This window comes from Thermobia domestica, chromosome 11, assembly GCF_964235325.1.
Source record: "Thermobia domestica chromosome 11, izTheDome1.hap1.1, whole genome shotgun sequence".
NCBI classification, from domain to species: domain Eukaryota; kingdom Metazoa; phylum Arthropoda; class Insecta; order Zygentoma; family Lepismatidae; genus Thermobia; species Thermobia domestica.
The window spans coordinates 194,578,992-194,599,666 of NC_137464.1; positions in this window are offsets into that span (position 1 = coordinate 194,578,992).

Below are 20,675 nucleotides of genomic sequence, written 5' to 3' on the forward strand. Positions count from 1 at the left end.
CCAGTGCCCTATAGTGAAAAGCTACCTATGCCAAAAGCTCCCGAAACTTTTACTTTTGATGTAGAAGAAGAAACTGTGTTTTGTACCAATACTAATGTTTAATTCAGGAGTTTGACCATGAACACAATCCACCAGAATTGCGATTGTCCATTGATCAAAGCAAGACAAACCTGAAGGCAGTGTTGCCCCATATTGATAATCCTTATCCATCTGTTCTACTAGCGTATACTGTTCACAGAAGGGAAACGTGAGATAATGCGTGACATATTGCCATACATTCAATATAGTGCATTCAAATGGCGAATCTGTGGATACCTTAAATTTATTGTAATTCTTATAGCCATGCATCAAGGGTATACCAAATTTTGTTACTTTCTATGTAAATGGAGACAATGGCAGGGTTAACTATTACATGTGTAAAGCATGGCCATCACGACAGGAACATACTCCAGGAATCAAAAACATGTGATCGTATCACGTCAATAACTAGTGAACCTTGACGATGTTTTTCTTCCGCTATTAAACATCAAACTAGGTATAATGAAAATTTTCGTCAAAGAATTAAATTGAGATGGGCCAGCCTTCAAGACCTGAAGACAAAATGCCCTAGTCTAAGTGCCGAAAAGATGAACAAAGGCGTGTTCATTGGGCCAAAAATTAAGAACTGTAATGCATGATAGTAGGTTTGAATGTACACTCTCGAGCATGGAAAGGCAGCATGATAAGCTCTGAAGTTAGTGTTCTAATTTCCTTGATAATTCTAAAGCACCAAATTTGAAACTAATCTTACTAGGGATGATTCCATACAGGGACCAAGTACTTGGGGAAAACCTATATATCGTCTGAAAGCTCTTGCCATGAGAAGTACGAAACCGTTTTCAAATCACGGGCAAACCCAGAAAGTGACCCTATATGGAGCCAGTTTGTTGGTGTTTGTGATCCTATGTATGGTATATTCGACAGAAATAAAAATGAATATTACGATGCATCACACGTAAGCCCCTGAGCCTATCATGTTCCTGTTTGGCTCATTGCTAGAACGTGACTCGGGTAAGGGTTTGATAATATCACTTTGCGCCCAAACGTACCCATTTCGTCAGTATTGCCAACGAATTGTAAATACAACGTGGCAAATGGTTTCTGTACCACTCGATGTATATCCATGAAAACGCGGCATAAACATCATTCGTCACTAGAGAAAATATACTTCGGACATATTCCTCTTCCAAGGATCCCGGTTTATCAGTGTTGCCAACCAAGTATAAAAATAAGAAATTATAAAATACATTACGTACGAAGAGACGTTTATACACCAAGCTTTGTAGAAACACCACACGAACTATAGCAAAAAGATGTTGAGTGTGGCCGTCTCCCAACCATTCGAGGTTGTCAGTGTTGCCAACAAATGTAAACATCACAATGTTGAAAATGGCGTGACTGCCATTGAAAGAATATGTCAAATGTGACAAAAGCAGCATTGGACAATGGAGAACAGTGTATGTCCCCGTCTCTGAAGCACTCCAGTGTGGCAGTGTTGCCAACCAATGCGAACATTCAAGATTTCCCCATGAAGTCTATCGCATTGGCAAACATGACAACATGGGTGCTTGTGGGTTCACTAACATACTACAAACCTAGTATGGGCCATAGTCTAAGTATATCCGCTACACTGAGTTGCTTGGGAGATGGGGATACTCACACTAACTTTTCCATTATCCAATAATGCTTCTATCACTTTTGTCATATATTCGTGATCACACTCACACTCAAACTCAACATCTTTTTCCTATAGTTCGTGTGATGTTTCTGCCAAGCTTGGTGTATAAATGTCCCATCGTAGGGAAAGTGTTTTACAATTTCTTTTTTTATATACTTGGTTGGCAACACTGATAAACTGGGGTCCTTGGAAGAGGAATATGTCCGAAGTATATTTTCTCTAGTGACGAATGATGTTTATGCCGCCCTTTCATGGATATACATCGAGTGGTACAGAAACCATTTGCCACGTTGTATTTACAATTCGTTGGCGACACTGACGAAATGGGTACGTTTGGGCGCAAAGTGATATTATCAAACCCTTACCCGAGTCACGTTCTAGCAATGAGCCAAACAGGAACATGATAGGCTCAGGGGCTTACGTGTGATGCATCGTAATATTCATTTTTATTTCTGTCGAATATACCATACATAGGGTCACAAACACCAACAAACTGGCTCCATATAGGGTCACTTTCTGGGTTTGCCCGTGATTTGAAAACGGTTTCGTACTTCTCATGGCAAGAGCTTTCAGACGATATATAGGTTTTCCCCAAGTACTTGGTCCCTGTATGGAATCATCCCTAGTAAGATTAGTTTCAAATTTGGTGCTTCAGAATTATCAAGGAAATTAGAACACTAACTTCAGAGCTTATCATGCTGCCTTTCCATGCTCGAGAGTGTACATTCAAACCTACTATCATGCGAGATATGGGATTGTTAGCTACTTAATACGTTTAACTGAGCTGAAAAAAAATTACACTAGCTCCATTGCTTTCACTTCCTGTTCTGCAATCAGTTTAAATGGCTTAACAGTTACGAAAAGTAATTTAATTGGCACATTTTTATTGCACTATACATTAATACGATATAGAGTCTATAACTAACTAACTAATTCTATAGACTATGGAACCCAGAGGTTCCATACCGCGTTAACAAAAGCTGTCCATTCAATTCTGTCCTTTGCCAATTGGATCGAGTTTCTACTTTGTATTCCTATTTCTGCGAGATTCAAATTAATATTGTCCTCCCATCTGCGCCTAGGTCTTCTTAATGGTCGTTTTCCGATTGGGCTTCCGGTTAAAACTTCGAAAGCATCCCTACTTCTAGCATTCCCACTGGCTACATGACCTACCCACCTGAGCCTCCTAGACTTGATAACCCTAACAATGTTTGGTAAACAGTATATATAACTTATGCAATTTCTCGTTAGGAAGCTTCCGCCATTCCCCATTCCCGTTGTCTGTTGGGTCTGAATATTTGTCTCAGGATCTTGTCCTCAAATATTTTGTCTACGTTCTTCCCTCAGAGTACGCGACCATGTTTCGCCACCATATAGGACGCCAGGCATAATAATCGTTTTACATATTTTAAGCTTCAAATTTCTCGACAGAATTCGTGACGACAAAAACATTTGAACTAATTAATAACAGGATTTCCCAGCTTTTATTGGACATTTAATTTCGTGAATATCATTTTGATTTGTTAATATTAATCGTAGATACTTGAAAGTATCCATTTTGTCGAAAAAACTCATCCATAATTTACAGTATTGCTATCACTACCAACTTACATGTACTTTCTCTGCATTTACTTCTAAACCCATGTCCCTGCAAGCGTTTAATACGACCTCTCCATTTCTTTCTACTGTTCTCCTATCATCCTCTATTATATTTACATTACCTTCATATGCCCTAACCTGGTGAATACCATTCAGCTCTAGGCGTTGGTTGCTGTCTCTGATTTTCCTTTTAGCGCACTTCAGAACAAAGTTGAATAACAATGGCGACAACGCATCTCCTTGTTTCTGACCATTCTCGAAGTGAAAGTTCATGAACAAGGATTTTCCTACTTGGACTTTACTTTGGGATTCATTTAAGCATATCTTAATTAAGCTAACTAGCTTTTTCGGTATTCGGTATTCTGTAAGAATATCGTACAATGTTTTCCTCCTAACCGAGTCGTAGGCTGTTCTAAAATCAATTTTAAAAAATGTTATGTACTGGGGTATTGTATTCCTTTCTCTCTTCGAGTATTGCTCGAGTGGTAAATATCTGGTCGATAGTTTGATTGATTTCGCCTAAATCCGCACTGAATCTCCAATAATTTCATCCGCATATGGGGTCAATCTTTCTAATAGAATGTTTGAAAGGATATAGAGTCTATAATATTAAAATTGCATCACTTTCCTTTTATTAATTACAGAAATATGACATACTCTTCATTAGAATGATTTATATCACGTTGCTGCCTAAAAAGGATCTCTGGTACATTCCTCCTCGCCCCCCACCACCACCATTAGCTCTATGAAATGTACCTATATTTTTCTTTAGAATGGTGGCAGACCTACAGGTGATGTAGTCAAAAGTCACGTTTCACACTCTTTTATTTCCTCAGGTTGTCAGGTACCCATTTCAAAGAGGTTGGGTGAATCTCAGAGTGCATTTGAACGACGTACAACGAGAAAAATTTCCAGCGCCTATTGGGGATCAAACCCGAGCTCTCTAGCTGGGAGATGGACGGCTTACTGACTGCGCTACTGCGCTCTTACCTGGTCCCAGTGAATGACCGGATAAGTCGTTAAAAGTAAATTTTACAAGAGAACAGTTTGAAAGTTGTAGAATAGCAGAAGAATGGAAGATGATTGGTTAACATGCTGTAACTTTTAAAGTTTTAGGATATATTTCATATTCGTGGCTCGATTCCTGACACGGGTTCAACCTTCATAAGCCGAATGGCACGATCACTAATGAGCATGATGCTTCAACGTGATAACTTTTATTTCCTTAATGTTATCTAGTCTAATGCAAGTACTTTAGCTCGATTGATTATTTCAAGTTATTCAGCTCAGCAGTGATTCACGTTGCTGTTTGGCATTCTTTTTAAAACTTCCGATGAACAACAAACTACACACTTTACAAGACCAACTTCTTTTGTGCATGAAGAGTAGATTTGTATACGAACCTAAAATATCTACTAAGTATTGAGCTATTTGTGTAACATTCTTTATATATAAATATATATACTTTCGAGAAATATTGATCTTCAGTGCACATGAGGGTTAGATATACACTAGTTAGATATATACCAATATTTATATTACTTAAAAATCCTGAAACTAACTACGCTACAAATTTTGTATAAGCACAATATTTTAATGCGGTATTAACAAATGTGCAGAAATACTTACAAAATATTTTTTCTCAAAGATAATCCATTTAATGTAAAATTATTCGTTGTCGAGGAATCTTCATTAGTGTTAAAAAGTGAGTCATAATATTTTAATACAATTGTTTACAATAATATTGATTACTTTTTCTCATTAAGTATGGTTTTCAAAAGGTTTTTATGTACTGTATGTTGTCAACAATTGATAATGGTACAACCAGCTCTATTAACACTGTCAAGAAGATATGTGTTATTTAAAAAATAACAAAGCGAAAGTGCATTATAGGCTCCTTATATGTTCATAATTTCGGAAAACCTGGATAAATTTAATTATATTCTTGAGAAGTAAGGTGAACTTAATTATGTGTCACTTACTCCCTTTCTCGTACTCAAATTACTTCATTACTTAGAAATTTCTTGAGTTTTTTACTTTTAAGATAATAGATTATAGTTGTTCACTTTTATTATTGACTTTACCATTTTGTAACTTCTGATCTCTTTCATGTGCAAAAAAGAGTGGTTTATCATTTTAAGTTTGTCTATTTTAGCTGGGAATGGCTGTGTTACTCTTGACGGTTTTGAAGTGTTCAAAGCTACCATATTTTATATAACGTAGTTGAATAAGGCTACATTATTTAAGCTATCTTCTCGTTTATACTATTGCGCACCCAAAAATTGAATTCCATAACGGAAGACGTTTGAAGTCTGCGATGCGAAAATGTCCCTAGTAACATGTTACAACCCGCTCATCATGGACGTCGTTCCTTGTCAAGAAGTGATTGAAATAATGAAGTCGCTGGGAGAGATGTTAGAATTCGATGAATGAGAAAGAGTTTCATACTTCAAATTATGGAGAATCTGGGCCATACTTTGAACGACATATGGACATGCAGTTTTGTATAATATGAAGACACCATGTCTGTTGACCGATAAGTTTACGTCCATATCAGGACTTCAGTACCGTAAAGATCCATAACAATGGTTTCGCTTCTACATAGAAAGACATGATGAATCAGTCTTACCACAGGCCACAATACTAACAACAAAATAACTAGTAGAGGGGTTGGACATTGATCACAATTCACCTACCGTCCTGACCGTTTACGATTCTCGTAGCAATTCCATTTGTCACTAGAAGTAATAATCTGTTGCAGGAAACTTTTCAGTTACTCTTTATATTCGGAGAACAGCATGCCTCCAGGTGGCGACGCTGAAATATGTTGAAGTGGACAGGTGGAAATGAAAATGGGGACTATCTTACTAGTTCGTTATAAAGAGCTAAATCGTGGGTGCGCGGTTAGTTGGCGCAAATGTATCTAAATTGATCCATGTTAGATATGTTGTGAGGAACTGTGTCTAAGGTGATTATGGCTCACAAAACTAATGGCAAAACAATATTTGGGATAAGTAGTTCCTAGGGAATGGAAGAGAAGCCTGAGTAAGTGACCCACGAATTTGAAGAGGTTTGTCACTACTGATTGTAGAGACACTGTGAAGCTGAGTTTGAAGAGGTTTGTCACTACTGATTGTAGAGAGACTGCGAAGCTCAATTAGAACCTGGAGGAGCCTATTGCGACAATCGTTGTCCGATACGAGTCTCATAACATAAATATCCGTGAATTGGGTTTCAAGTTTGAAATCAATCATCATCGCCAGCAACGTTTTAGCTCAAAGAAAACGATTTCGAAAAATACGCCGACGATTGAAAAGTTTTAGTATGGTCCGATGAGTTCTCTCTCGGCTTATTTCCAACAATAGGATGTGTTTATGTATTTTGTGCGTCTAAATAAGATTAGCTTTAAACTACTTCCTACCTACCTCGACATATGACAGTGGTTATACAGAGGTTGTTCAGTGTACATTTGGTCGATTTCGACTTACCTAAAAATTTAGAGGAATGCATGGCGTCAGGTCCGTAAGTGCTCGATGTGTTTCCCTTGGTTCCTAACAATAGCCCGACAGCGTAATTTCCACTGTAATAGGCTTCTCTGAAGAACTGGAAGGGGAATCTTGTTCCATTCCCTTTGCTCAGCTTTCCAAAGTCCTTCCACAGTTATCACACGCCGTTTTCCCAAAGCCCGCTTCAGCAATTCAAATCCACAATAGACCATAGGACTTGCATCTGGATATTTGACAGGTACCTCATTGAAAGGTATCACCTGTGTACCACTTGCCTCCTCCATCTCCCTGTAGAATGCGAGGGACGAGGCCTTGTGATGAGGCCTTGTCCATGTGAATGCGCACCAGATTGGCGTAATTTCCGTACATTGTTGGAATCTCATGCTCGTAGATCGACCGCATGATCTCCTCCTGAATATACTGCGAATTTATTTTGCAGTTCTTCGCCACCCCACGAATCTTCAGTTTACCTCGGTAACAGTACCCAGTAACGACCATGAACCCATTTGGGAAGGATTCTTTACAGACACGAACCAACCTTCTGAAGTTCTTGGCGCCTTTCTGTCGGTACATGATGGCTCTTGGTTTGCCGCAGTTGGAAAGGTAAATCCATGCTTCATCAAGCGTTACGAAGTACATCCACCTTTGTTTTGCGAGATGCCGTTCGTACAGCTTCCGGGTTCGCAGAACAGTTTTTTATACCCAGACATAAAAAAAATTTATTCAGTTATACCCAGGAAGAGCAAATTTTAGTTTAACTGCCTTTGTGTTTAGAAATTCTTATAGCTACAGATTAAATATACGATCTTTAAGTATAAGGTATAAGCGTTTATTAATCTCAAGCGCTCAAATATCAAGAATGAGAACTGGGATCACATGAATGTAGTGGTGCGGGTTATTTATATTTGAAACGTATACATACCATTATCAATAATTGTTGATGCATTGCTGGATTAAGATCTTTCCAATACTTCTTGACGACCACCTATCTTTGGTAATTCGTTTCCAAGGTATTCACAGTGCTACCTAATTTCGTCACACCACCTTGTAATATTAGGATGTTGTGTAGGTTGCTACTTCTGATATGCACTAAAAGTTTGCTTTAGTCTACCTTGTATGGTTTGCTTAGTGAGAGAGAGAGAGAGAATCGGTTGTTAAAAATTAGAATAACACGTCCTTCTACGTGTTGAGGTAAGTGCAACACGAACAAAACAGTATAATGGAACCAAATGTGAAACTAAACGTAAATCAACTATTAAACTAACTATGGAGGGCAAATCTTTAAGAAATATAATAAAAGTAACGGGGAAAACACATTCAACCATCCATCAACAGATTCAAGTATGAGGGCAAGATAAGAAATAAAGTCGGTCGACGAAGAAAACACATATTGAGTGAAAGCGACGGACGAAGAATTATATTAAAAATAAAAAAGATTTCTCGTCAGAGTGTACCCAAACTGATAACAGAAGTGGTATCATCCATTGGGAGACCCTTTTCCACAGAAACAGTGAGAAGAACTTTAAGACATGTCGAATTCAATGGCCGAGTTGTTAGGAAGAAGCCCTATATTAATAAGACGAATTTACGCAAAAAGCTTCAATTTGCTCTGGAACACAAGCAATGCTTGGAAGACTTTTCTAATAGCGTAATATTTAGCGATGAGAGGAAATTTAATCTGTATGGATCCGATGTACACAAAATTATTTGGCGAAAACCTAATACAGAATTTAAGAAGGAACACATTACCAACAGTAAAACATAGAGGAGGATCAGTCATAGTTTGGGCTGTGTGGCAGCTTCTGGTGTAGGAAATCTACACTTTATTGAAGGAACAGTATACAAATTTGCATATCCCAACATATTGAAGACAAACTTGATGTCTAGTGCAGAATACTTTGGTCTTGGGCAATTCTACAGATTTCAGCAGGACAACGATCCCAAGCATACCACTTACATTGTGCGCTCATTGCTATTGTAGAACACACCAAAGACTCTTGCAAACCCTCCTCAATCACCAGATCTTAATTCCATAGAAAATCTATTGTAGGAAATAGAAAAGAATGTGCAGCAGCGCCAACCAAATAACCTGACAGAACTGCAGACGTGTCTGAAAGAAGAGTGGCTCTAGATTACACCTAGTGTTACAAAGAAGTTGGTGCAATCAACGTCAAACAGGCTAGTCGAGGTGATAAGAAGAAACGAGTTCGTAACTCGCTACTGAACTTTCCAAATTTGTAAATGGACACGGTGTACGAATAAGTTTGTTACTCGTAAATTTGTGTATGAAAGTGTTTTATTTCTACGTTCAAGGTCTGATTTTGTGTAAAGGAATGAAAGAAATATATTTTGTGTATAAGATCACTTGAAATAATATATATATATATATATATATATATATATATATATATATATATATATATATATATATATATTTCAATTTCTTGTAATATGAACTATGTAAAAGAGGTTACTTCTATTCATTTTGTCTCACAACGGCAAGTATACGATGAATTTTGTGAGCCACTGTATATAAATTCAGTTCATCATGGCTTGTGGAGTACTGTGTGGTTTAATGCAATACTTTGAATTACGTTTCAGAACATTACTAGATATGTCTACGGGAAGATTCCGCTTTATTTTGATTATCTACACGTTGCTGTTTTGAAATAACACTAGACATTTCTTCCGTAAATTTTACAGATCTACAGTCTCCTAAGCTGGGCCAGAGATATTTTTAATATTGTGCAAACTATAATATCCATATTAAGGTGCTGGTATAATTATCTTGTCTGCTATTTCATGAATTTAGACAGAAACTATTATGAATTGTCAGTCCGTTGTCAGCATGTTGACATGTCAGCATGTTTTGAAGGCAGTCCAGCTATGAAACAGTCCTACAATCCCATCGAGTACAGAGTAAAATTAAGTAAATACTCCTTTCGAATTTCGTTATTATTTGGTATTTCCATAGAAGCCTACTAACATGCAAGTGTATGTGTCAAACAGAATAGCCTTTATAATAGAAACATTGGGATTTAATATATTATCTTCTTCTTTGATCGAAACCATTAAATATAAGTAAACTCCTTGTCTTCTTGTCGCTGGAAGGCTAATAGAAGGGTGTGACAACATATTAAATTACGATTTGAATCCGAAAATAATTTAAGTTACTTCTAAAGCTATGGACACGAGCCAAACTCATATTTGAGTTAATCACCGCCAAACCTCGCTCATCAAGTATATATTCAATGAGGGAAATTAGGAAATAAAGCTGCAAGTGTCTACTAAGGACGTGAATGTGTCAATTCAAATTCCTACTCACCATAAAACCGGATTTTCGATATATTTCATTATGGAACAGCGCGCCCCAAACAACTGTCTGTGGAAAAATATATGAAGTAATCGTGTATAATTAGGGTCGTCTTAACTCATGGGTCCGATGGTCAAATTGACATGGCCTCAGGAGCAGAATTACATGTAAAATTTAATCGTAGGGTACCCCGCACATTTCTTTGTAGTGATGTGAGGTGGAAAATTTTCTTCTATATTTTTCCGGAAAATTTTCCGTTCTTAACAAATATCAGTCATCAAGTGACAATTCGTCAGTATTCATAAAATTGATTGAATTCATGTATAGAAATGTTAAAAAGTGAAAGATCGTTTAAAGAATCTGAAAATTTTCATGGCTCAGACAATTTTCAGTACCATGTAGGAACAAGTTAAACAATTTTTCATGAATCCAAATATTTTCTGCCTTATATGGAAAAATTGAAGAACTTTTTATGAGTCGGAAAGTTTTCATCATTTTAAAGCAAGAAGTAAAACAACTTTTTTGTGAATCGGAAAGTTTTATTGCTCTGTAGAAACAAGTGAGAGGAATTTTCATAGATCGGAAAATTTTCATCACGATGTAGAAACAAGTGGAAAATACTTTTCATAGGCCTGACAATTTTGGATATTATGTAAAGTGATGTTAGCTGGAAAATTTTCCACTATATTTCACTGCACATAGAGCCACAAAATTGAATTTCAGTAGAGGAAAGTTAGTCGTCAACAAATTATAATTTTCCAATTAGCTTTCGGGAACCGGAAAATTTTCTAATATTTCAAGTTGGGAAATAAAATTTTACACTGTTTCTCTCTCTCTCTTGCTCTGCGAGCTCCTTCATTGCTAAGTGGTTAGCATACACGCCTTTGGCATGGGAAACCTGGCTTCGATTCCCAGTGGGAGCTCATATGGTTCGGATTCCACATTACTCAGTTGGTACCGTTTTATATAGTCTCGCTGTTGAAGGGGACGTAAAACTCAAAATCAACTCAATCCAACTACTCTCTCTCTCTCTTTCTCTCTCTCTCTCTCTCTCTCTCTCTCTCTCTCTGTGTGTGTGTGTATGCAAAGTGCAGAGCACATACCTCGAGTTCGTAGAGTACAAAATTTATATATACCATATATATTTATATATACCAATATTTAATATACCATTCTATTATCTAAAATTTCAATTTATTAAAAGTCATGAATATTTTCCGATTCATAAAACATACTCCACTTATTCATTCAATTCATGAGAACTTGTTCCACTTGTTCCTATATAGTACTGAAAATTGTTTAAGCCATGAAAATTTTCAGACTCTTTAAACGATCTTTCACTTTTTAACATTTCTATACATGAACTCAAGCAATTTTATGAATATTGACAAATTGTTACTTAATCACTTATATTTGTTAAGAACGGAAAATTTTCCGGAAAAATATAGAAGAAAATTTTCCACCTCACATCTCAACTAAACAACGATGTAGGAATAAGTGGAGTATGTTTTTATGAATCGGAAAATTTTCCGGAAAATTTTCATTGTACAGGACAGACAATTTTTCGATTCATGAAAAATTGTTCCACTAGTTCTTACATCGTACTGAGAATTGTCTGAGCCATAAAGTTTTTCAGATTCTGTAAAAGATCTTTCACTTTTTAACGTTTCTATATATGAATTCAATCAATTTTATGAATACTGAGGAATTGTTTCTTAATCACTAATATTTGTTAAGAACGGAAAATTTTCCGGAAAAATATAGAAGAAAATTTTCCACCTCACATCTTGACTAAACAATGATGTAGGAATAAGTGGAGTATGTTTTTGTGAATCGGAAAATTTACATCACTGTTTGTTTGCCTAAGGCCCATAGTGCTATTTTGGCACTATGTAATATAAAAAGCAACCTGTTCAGTTTACTTTCGTTTTTGTTATAGAAAAAAAACTATTGAAATAACTAAATTAACCTACCATCTAAGTTAATGGCCTACTACAAATACATTCGTTAAATACTCGTGCAGAAGATCGTGTTCCCAACATTTATAATCCCCTGGTTAGAGAATAATAATAATCCCCTGATTAATACTTTTTCTGGTTAGAGAAATTTTACCACCATATTGTTCTAAAACGGAGACGATCCCAGATTTCATTTCTCAGAAACAGAGCAAAAATAAAACGAATATTAATTGGGTACGATGACTACACGCTGTACTAAAACTTTATGTACTACTAATTACGTAACAAAATTCAATATTAGATGCTAATATTGGATGTGTAATTAACTTGAGTCACACTTTCTTCTCTTTGTACTTTCAAAGTTTTTCTTTGAAAAAGGACCCAGAAGTGTATCGCATTCTTTAACTTAATATAAACCAGTCTTTCTTAACGATTATTTAAACATAAATAAGAGAGTGTCTAATAATATTCTTGATCAAGAATCTGTTCATTAATAATAATAAAATAGTATGTGTCTTTCTGCTCATTATCAACCTTCTGCATAATGCACCTAGTGCCAGTGCCACCAAATTTCTTAGGCAAGTGGATCTTGACCAGATCTAGGAACCGTTTTTAGACTTTCGACTCGAAGAGAGGGGATCGGGCAAGTCGAACGTTATACTCATTTCTTCTTAAGAAACGTTGACTTGTCTCTCGGAAGGACAAATCGTCGCGGCGCCTCGAAGAACTGCTATGTGACACTTTTGTCGAAAATGAGTTATGTCGTGCAAATAAACAGAAAGCTGTTAGGCAGCGTCCCTTATAATGTCATAAGTTAATATTCAATTGTTTCGCCACAACAATGAAAAATTATAGATTGAAATTAAAGGCTTCTGGTTCTCATCACATACGCATTGATTAATGTATACAAATCCTCTATGTGCTTATAAAGGTGCAAAAGGCGCTACGTAAACACAAAAATTGTAATATAATGCTGTTGAAGCAAGCTACAACAATGTCCAGTGCATAATATTCACAGAACCAATTTTATTACATTTGTCAAGTGTTTCCGTGTATTTGGCAAAATTTTAAGAGTTCGGAATGTTATTTTCTTCTCCTCAAAAGTTGTGGCTTTAACACATAGCGAGGCGCAGCGACGAAATCTTTCTCCATAGTTTGTTTCTATAAAGTTTTCACCTATTTTCCATTATAAAGTAAGCTTATATTTTGGAACTGAGAAATCTGCAAAAATGATGGTCTTAAGACAGATCGATTTGTCTGCCATTGTTAGCCTGTTATTTCAACACCAAATCTATTAGTAAGACAACATAAATGTCTAGTAACTGATAGTGAGAACTAGTATTAAAATTGTTACTTTTTGCAATGATCAAAGTTTTACGCGGTATAATTGATAGACCCTATTTATTTCAAGCAGAAAACATCATAGTATGATATTTGCTTTAATCCTTATGAAAATAATGTTTTAAAGGTAAGAATATTTTAACAACATTTACATGAATAGAATTCCTGCAATCTGCTATTTCTATGTCACAAAAATAAAACAGCGGTGGTTTTGGTCAACACCTGATTGCGTTATCTGCTGGAGACGAATAATTAGAAAACTTTCTCAAAGAAAGACGTGACGGACAAAATCGACATCACTGCCAAGGACGGAGTCCGCAAATAATCACTGAAACATAAGCGCAAAAGTTTGTCTCGAACCTTGATCCTTATTGTATACCAAACTCCGCAACAATTGCGGAGCTTAACGCGAAGCAAAAAATGCAACTAGTATAACAGTTATGCCTATTATCGCAAACAAAATGCTAGATTTTGCATTGCGTTCACGCAAACCGTTTCGGAATGCTGCCATCTCTCATGTTATTTTGCTGTGATGTTTATTTACAGCAGTGATGTACCGTAAACTATAATTTTACGTCTACGCGATTGTCTACTGTAATCTATACGTAATCTACATTACACCTTTTCCCGTGTAGACTATGTAGACAACCACTATCAAATGTAAGGAACAATTTCGTTGCTCGTTTGTTCATATTTCCTCATTCAGTTGCTTCGCTTCGGTGCAGACACTTTCTTCACTAGCATGTTGCGCTAGCCCACTCGCCTACCAGAGCCGACACCACTTGGCCTTTACTTTGTGTTATATGTAGATCATGTCTTGTGATATTGTATCTGTATCGACCAATCAGATCAGAGGATATCTGAAACGTTTGGGATCCGCAAATGTGCGTGCAGCGAAAGATTAGGAAAACGAGTAACATAAAAAGTAGAGGGAATTATTTAATCTGTATGTTTACTCTGCTCTGCACATACCACTTCCTTAGATTTTCCACTTCGAGCACTGCTTTTATAATGACATTTACAAAACTATTTCTCACCTGTGAGCTTTCAGTGTTGAATATGCTGTATTTGCCAATTTTTTCTTGCATATTTTACAAAATGCATAATATTTTTCATTTTCCTTCATCAAGACGAAACTAAGTATTCGAAAGTTAGTATTCGCTGGTCTAGGTATTTTATTTTGTACACAATTTCGCAAGGTAACGACAAAATAAAGCTCCTTTATTGTCCACGATGCCATATTAAATTACGTGTTGTTGACATATTCTACATAGTCTGCGTTGTTTACATTGTCTACGCATAGTTGACACGTAAACGTAAACTATCGTTTTTTACGCGTAGACGCACATCTCTGATTTACAGGGTGTCACTTTATTATCAGTCTGTAAGGTGGGTTGCATAATCCACCAAGTGTTTCACCCAGTGTGATTCAGGACTAACTCAGGAGAGTAATGCTCCCGAAAGTAGGAACGAAAAACACAGTTCTGATTGGTTGGCGTTATCCATTTCTTGCCACATTGCATTCAAATGGCAGAAATCAAAGGATTGCTGGTGTCGGTCTTTGTGGCCGAGTGGGCTAGCACTATATGCTAGTAACGGAAAACTCTTTTGGCGTGAGTTCAAACCCGGCCCGAGGATTTTTTTTTACATTTTTATAACACTTTTTAAATTAAAATATGAAAATAATACTCAAAAAAGTGATTTACTTACTTTTGTGCAGATAAGTAGAAGTAGTAGTAGGAACGGGTTAGAAGCCCCGCAGGGCTCGTTTTGTTCCCCTTGTACTCCATGATATAAATTTTGTGACCAACTTAAAACAACTGGCTAGGATAGCGCGCGAAAAAAACGTACTTCCGCATTATTGTCCCGAGCAAGTCGTTGTGATTCTATGAATATTTTTCAACAGTAAAAACGACAAATGAAATAGATGATGACATTCATTTTAACATTATATACTGTTAGTTTTGGTATAATCTACGTATATAAAGAAACTACTTTAGTATATGCGCATGAGGGTTAATGGGGCGGTTAATTTTGGTTTGAAAACTAGTGAGGGTGAATCATTATTATTTGACGGTATGGAAGAGTGAGGACAAGGGCGACAACATTATTTTACAGTGAAAATATTAACGTGGATCACCACCCGGAAGTCAATACATATTTTAGCTCATTTCCTTAATTACTGCACAATGAAACGTTACCTATTATAAATATTGTACTAAAGACTGAGTTATGTTTCAGCTACAACACAAGACACTGGTTTATTTGGTTGTCTTCTGATATTGAAAAAGATAACAAATAAAAAAATATTTGATTCGTTTTACAATGAGCACAGAAGATGGCGCTTGCTGTTAGATCTTACTAGACGTGCTCAATTTTATGAAATGTTTATTTGTACGTGTAAAGTATTTTAAAATAATGCTCTTATTACGAAATAAATATCTTGTTTGACCCTTTTTCGTGTTATGTTTCACATTTTATTTAAATATTAATTTACATGTAAGAAAATAGATTTTGAGAAGATACTTGCGCAGAATGCCATAATGCGTTGCTGCCAAATTTGAACGTTTACTATGGTAGTCACAATAAGAAAATTCCTGGATTCTAACGTTGCAGTTTGCGAAGCGGAACTTAGCTGTGAATTGCGGTAAGGGTCGAAAACTAATTTCTCCATTAATTATCCAAGCAGAATTCCATCATTACTTCCTTTATTATCTAGCTTCAGTAACACTCGACACTATCTGCAACGCTGCACTATTCAAGCAACGTTTAGAATAGCACCGAGAATACCTAGTGAACCACCTTGTTTTTCTTTTCCGAAATTAGATTTTTTTGGTTTTATGAGAAACACTTTCTTGTATAACTTACGTAGACTCAGCAGTTCTACCATCAGGGATGCACACAGGAGGTGGGTCCTGGAGGTCCGGACCTGCACCTGAAATTCCGATTTTTCTCTAAATTTAGTCTAATTTTAGGGCTAATTTTACAATGTTATCATATAATTTATCCTAAGATTGAATTTGGATTCCCCAAAATAAATTCCAGCGTGCGTTTGTGGTACCATTGTAGGCGTTCTACCCTTCAGAGACCAAGAAATCTTGTGCTTTCAAACTACACTAAGCATTCTATATGACTAGTAAAAACATAAATAAATTAAATAAAAATAATTAACATTCCTTCAATACTTGCTTCAGAATGTTTTCGTTCGTATCGGTGGTCCCATAATTGAATCACTATAACTGACATAAACTTTACAATATTATTTGCAAATAACGTAAACAATATATAAATATGAAACATATACGCATTAATATCTCTCATTGACTTTAGCGAAATGTTGTAGGAGAATGTAAACCCTTATATGTAAGTTCTGTAAAAATCGACAGAAGCTATTATTTTTCTAAACTTAAAAGTTTAAAGGAGTAAGAGAATCATATCATTTATTGAGGTAAAACTACACTAAAAAGAAAATGTATGTGGCGTACGTATAAACATAGGTTACATGCATAAATCCTGTAACTTTTGGACTTAACCTACAACCCTATGTAACATCATGCAGAAAATGTATGTCTTATACGTAGGCCTAACTGAAAACGTATGTTTTATATGTGCTTTCCGTATAAGTGTTCCGATTAAATATACTTCCCCCACGAAAGAAAGAACCATATATGGGCGGGCAGGATCTCACATACAGATGGACGTATATAACATACAGCTGACGTATATAATATACGAAAGACTGTTAGATGTCAGACATCATGCAGCGGCATGATGTAATATCTAAATGCGGAGAAAGGTAGTACGTATGTAGCATATGGATAATGTAAGCTTCGTACTGATTTCTGTAGTAAACATAAAGATTCCGTATATTTGTACAATTTACTGCTGTTCGTATAACTGATTTTTCTCAGTATTAATACTGAACTATATCGTTACCAACCCTTTTTTATTGTGATATTATCAAGAAAAGAGTTCACAGTATGGTTAGTGAGGTAGAGCTTAAAAGTATAATTAACTCTAAAACTTTCTTTTTCAGTATGAGACAATGTAAACCGCTTGGATTCCAAATAGATTGTCTTAAAAAACGAAAAAAAAAACTCATTTACTTCTATATATGGGAACCTTAAAAACAATTGTAAAGTGTAAATTATTAGGCTGTAAGTTACATAATTATGGTTTTGATGCCTACATAACGGAAATACAGTAATATTAAGTATTCGTGAAGTATTTAACATTGAATATTTTAATTTTGAACTTAAGGCCACTTGGCATGCAAGCGGCCCATATATTAACTGATAAATCACAAGAAGCGGAACAAAAAGACATGTTTTGAGGAAAATTATGTGAAATTTTTCTCTTTGAATCATATTTTTATGGCGGTGAAGAGTATAGCGTTCGTATCCAATAATAATTGGTAGTTTTTGTTCTGATTTATCAACATATGTACTATGTATGTAAAAGCTACAAAATTGAATAGCAGATAGTATTCTATAGCACGGTAGTGACTCATATTGGGTTATCCCTTGCATGCATCCCTTAATTATAAATAATGGTATAATTACGAGGCTTTTCCTCGTAATAGATATACCATATTATTTAGCTTGACGGATGTGCAGTGTGCATAACTGGGAGTTTCATATCAATTGATATAAGCGGAGATCTTGATCGACGAGCCCACAATATCTGGTCAGCCTTTCTTAGGTGTAATTTTAATTGAAGCAAGGACGTGGTACCAAATTTCTTTTCTTCTAACTGAGAAAATAATGTGTTGGAGATAACATGTCTTGCATGCAACTCCATTGTCCGCCATAGGGGATGGGGATACGCACTGTTCACCTCCTGGCTGCGGCTCAACCTAGTAGCTTTCTGCTTGCTTTCACTGTTTTAAAAATATTATAGCTAGCTCTTAGTAGGATCGTTTACAATAAGAGAAGATGCTGCCTAATACTTAATTTGTTAGTTATTTCCTTGCCAGTACTGAAGTTATGAGACGTGGATGGTAGAATAAGAAACTACCAGCAATAAAATCCGGGATTAAATGCACATGCGCTAGCCACTAGACTATCAAGAAGAGCATTAAATACGTTGCAAATTGTTTTCGCTTTCCATGAAAAAAAATCCAGAAGAGTAGCATGTAGTACTTTTGTCTGATATACAACTACGACATAAGTATGTATTTTCTAGAATTATCCATTGACTTCTCTAACATTTAAGAATTAAAGTTTGTTCAAAAATAAAGTTAACTTTGAATAATACCAAATGTCTATTCTTTCAAGAATAGTATTATTTTCAACACAAATAGATGGCTGGAGATTTAAAATATTTAATACTTCAAACTAATCTCTGCATTGTACTGGGAATTCAGTATTTTACGATTTGTTAATTGGTGCGAACATTCAGCATACCACTTCATTCATATTAATCTAAAACTTAGTAACATTTAGTCAAAACTCAATTTCTTTTTTAAACTTGCCAGTTAAATTATTGGTGTTTATAGGCAGAAATAGAACGGTGGAAACATACGGTGTGTACATTTAACACATTATCGTTGACATCGGATTGAATATAATGTTTGAATTCTGAATCTTGCTTATTTTTGTTCGCGAATTAACCAAGAAGTATCTGGTATTGACCAGATATTTGAGTGGGCCGAGAATTTTTTTCTGGAATTTTGATTGGACGGGTTGCGGAAAAGTTGCCTTGTGTTCGTGATAGTCAGCACAGAAAATTTTGATTTTTTTTGGGTCAACCTCTTCCTTTGCCCCATGGGACTTGAATATTTTTATAGCTGCGGCTATGCAACCCTCACAATTCTACGAAGAAAATTGTGCTGCACACCTATCACCTTTAGTCTTTTTTTTATACTGAAGCATTCTGAGGCTAAAAATAAAACGCAAAGGAAAAGTGAGATGCGATATGGTTCCTATGTGGTTCCTATGGGATACAGTGTTCCTATGTGGTTAAAAATTATAATCAATTAGAAGAAGAAATTGTATTGATGTTTTCAAAACACATTATAAAGATAGGTCATGAAAAGCTGTTGATAAACTTTCCCCTGCAGCTCTTAGCTCGTATCGGCATATACACTCCGAAACTCCGCAGAACCCATCACGAGAAGGTAGCTGCAAATCGAGTTGCACCCACCCACCCACCCACTTGCTTCCGTTTTTGACTCATTTACATTTGATAGTCCTACTTGGAGTCAAACGTTTTCTTCTTTTTTGGAGATTACTTTCACCCTGATAAAACTATCACTTCGATCCACTCCATACACTGATGTTGACACTTCTGTAACTACTTTTATCATCATCTCCACCACTTGCGTATGGCACGGAAAACATCGAATTTTCTTAGAAGTTGTAGCCGTCGTTCTAATATTTTCTTCTATCTGGCTCGAAGGAAGTCCTCTTGTTAATGGTGGCTTGGTGACGTCCGTTAAGAACCAACCGATCATTTCATGATATTTACTCGCGTCTAAGTTTACTTTCGGAACAACGAATTTACGTACACTTGATCTCTTTCTCTTCCGACACTTCTTTACTCTTCTCCATCCTAATTCCCGGATGCCCTGGCTACTGTCGGTGATTGTTGCCAACAACAAGTTTTCCAGGATCAGTTGAGTTGAGTTGAGTTGATTTTAGTTTAGCGTCCCTTTCAGCAGCTAGGCTATATGAGACGTGGACCTACTGATTAACGTGGAATCCGAACCACATGAGCTCCCACCGGGAATCGACAGGATCAGCAAAGTAAACTTGAAACTAATCACAGTATACACAATTCTTCTTAATTCCTCTGGAAGAATGGATGCAGATCGAGTGAGTAGCCACAAGTGTCGCACCCCATTGATGAGAGAAATTTTCGCTTTATTTGAAACCAAACTACTTTGCTGACATACTGTGCAAGCCAACGAAGTGCTTCTTCGGAATTTTGATGCGAGAAGCAGTCGTCATCCATCGGGACATGACAATTGGTCCAGACTTTTTCTTGAGAAGATCTGACGACGGACACAAACTTTCTGAAACAGCTCGGTATTTCCAAAAGGTATTGCACATCGTTGCTGGACTATGTACAAAATTAAAATGTTTCCAACTTCTTACAAAACAATGTTTTACATGTCATATACAATGTTGTAGGTAAATATATATTTTCTATTATTGCACAGCTAATTTATAAATTACTGATACCAGAGCACTTCATTAAAATTTTCTTTACAATATAAAATGCTCTAAAAGAAATGATTC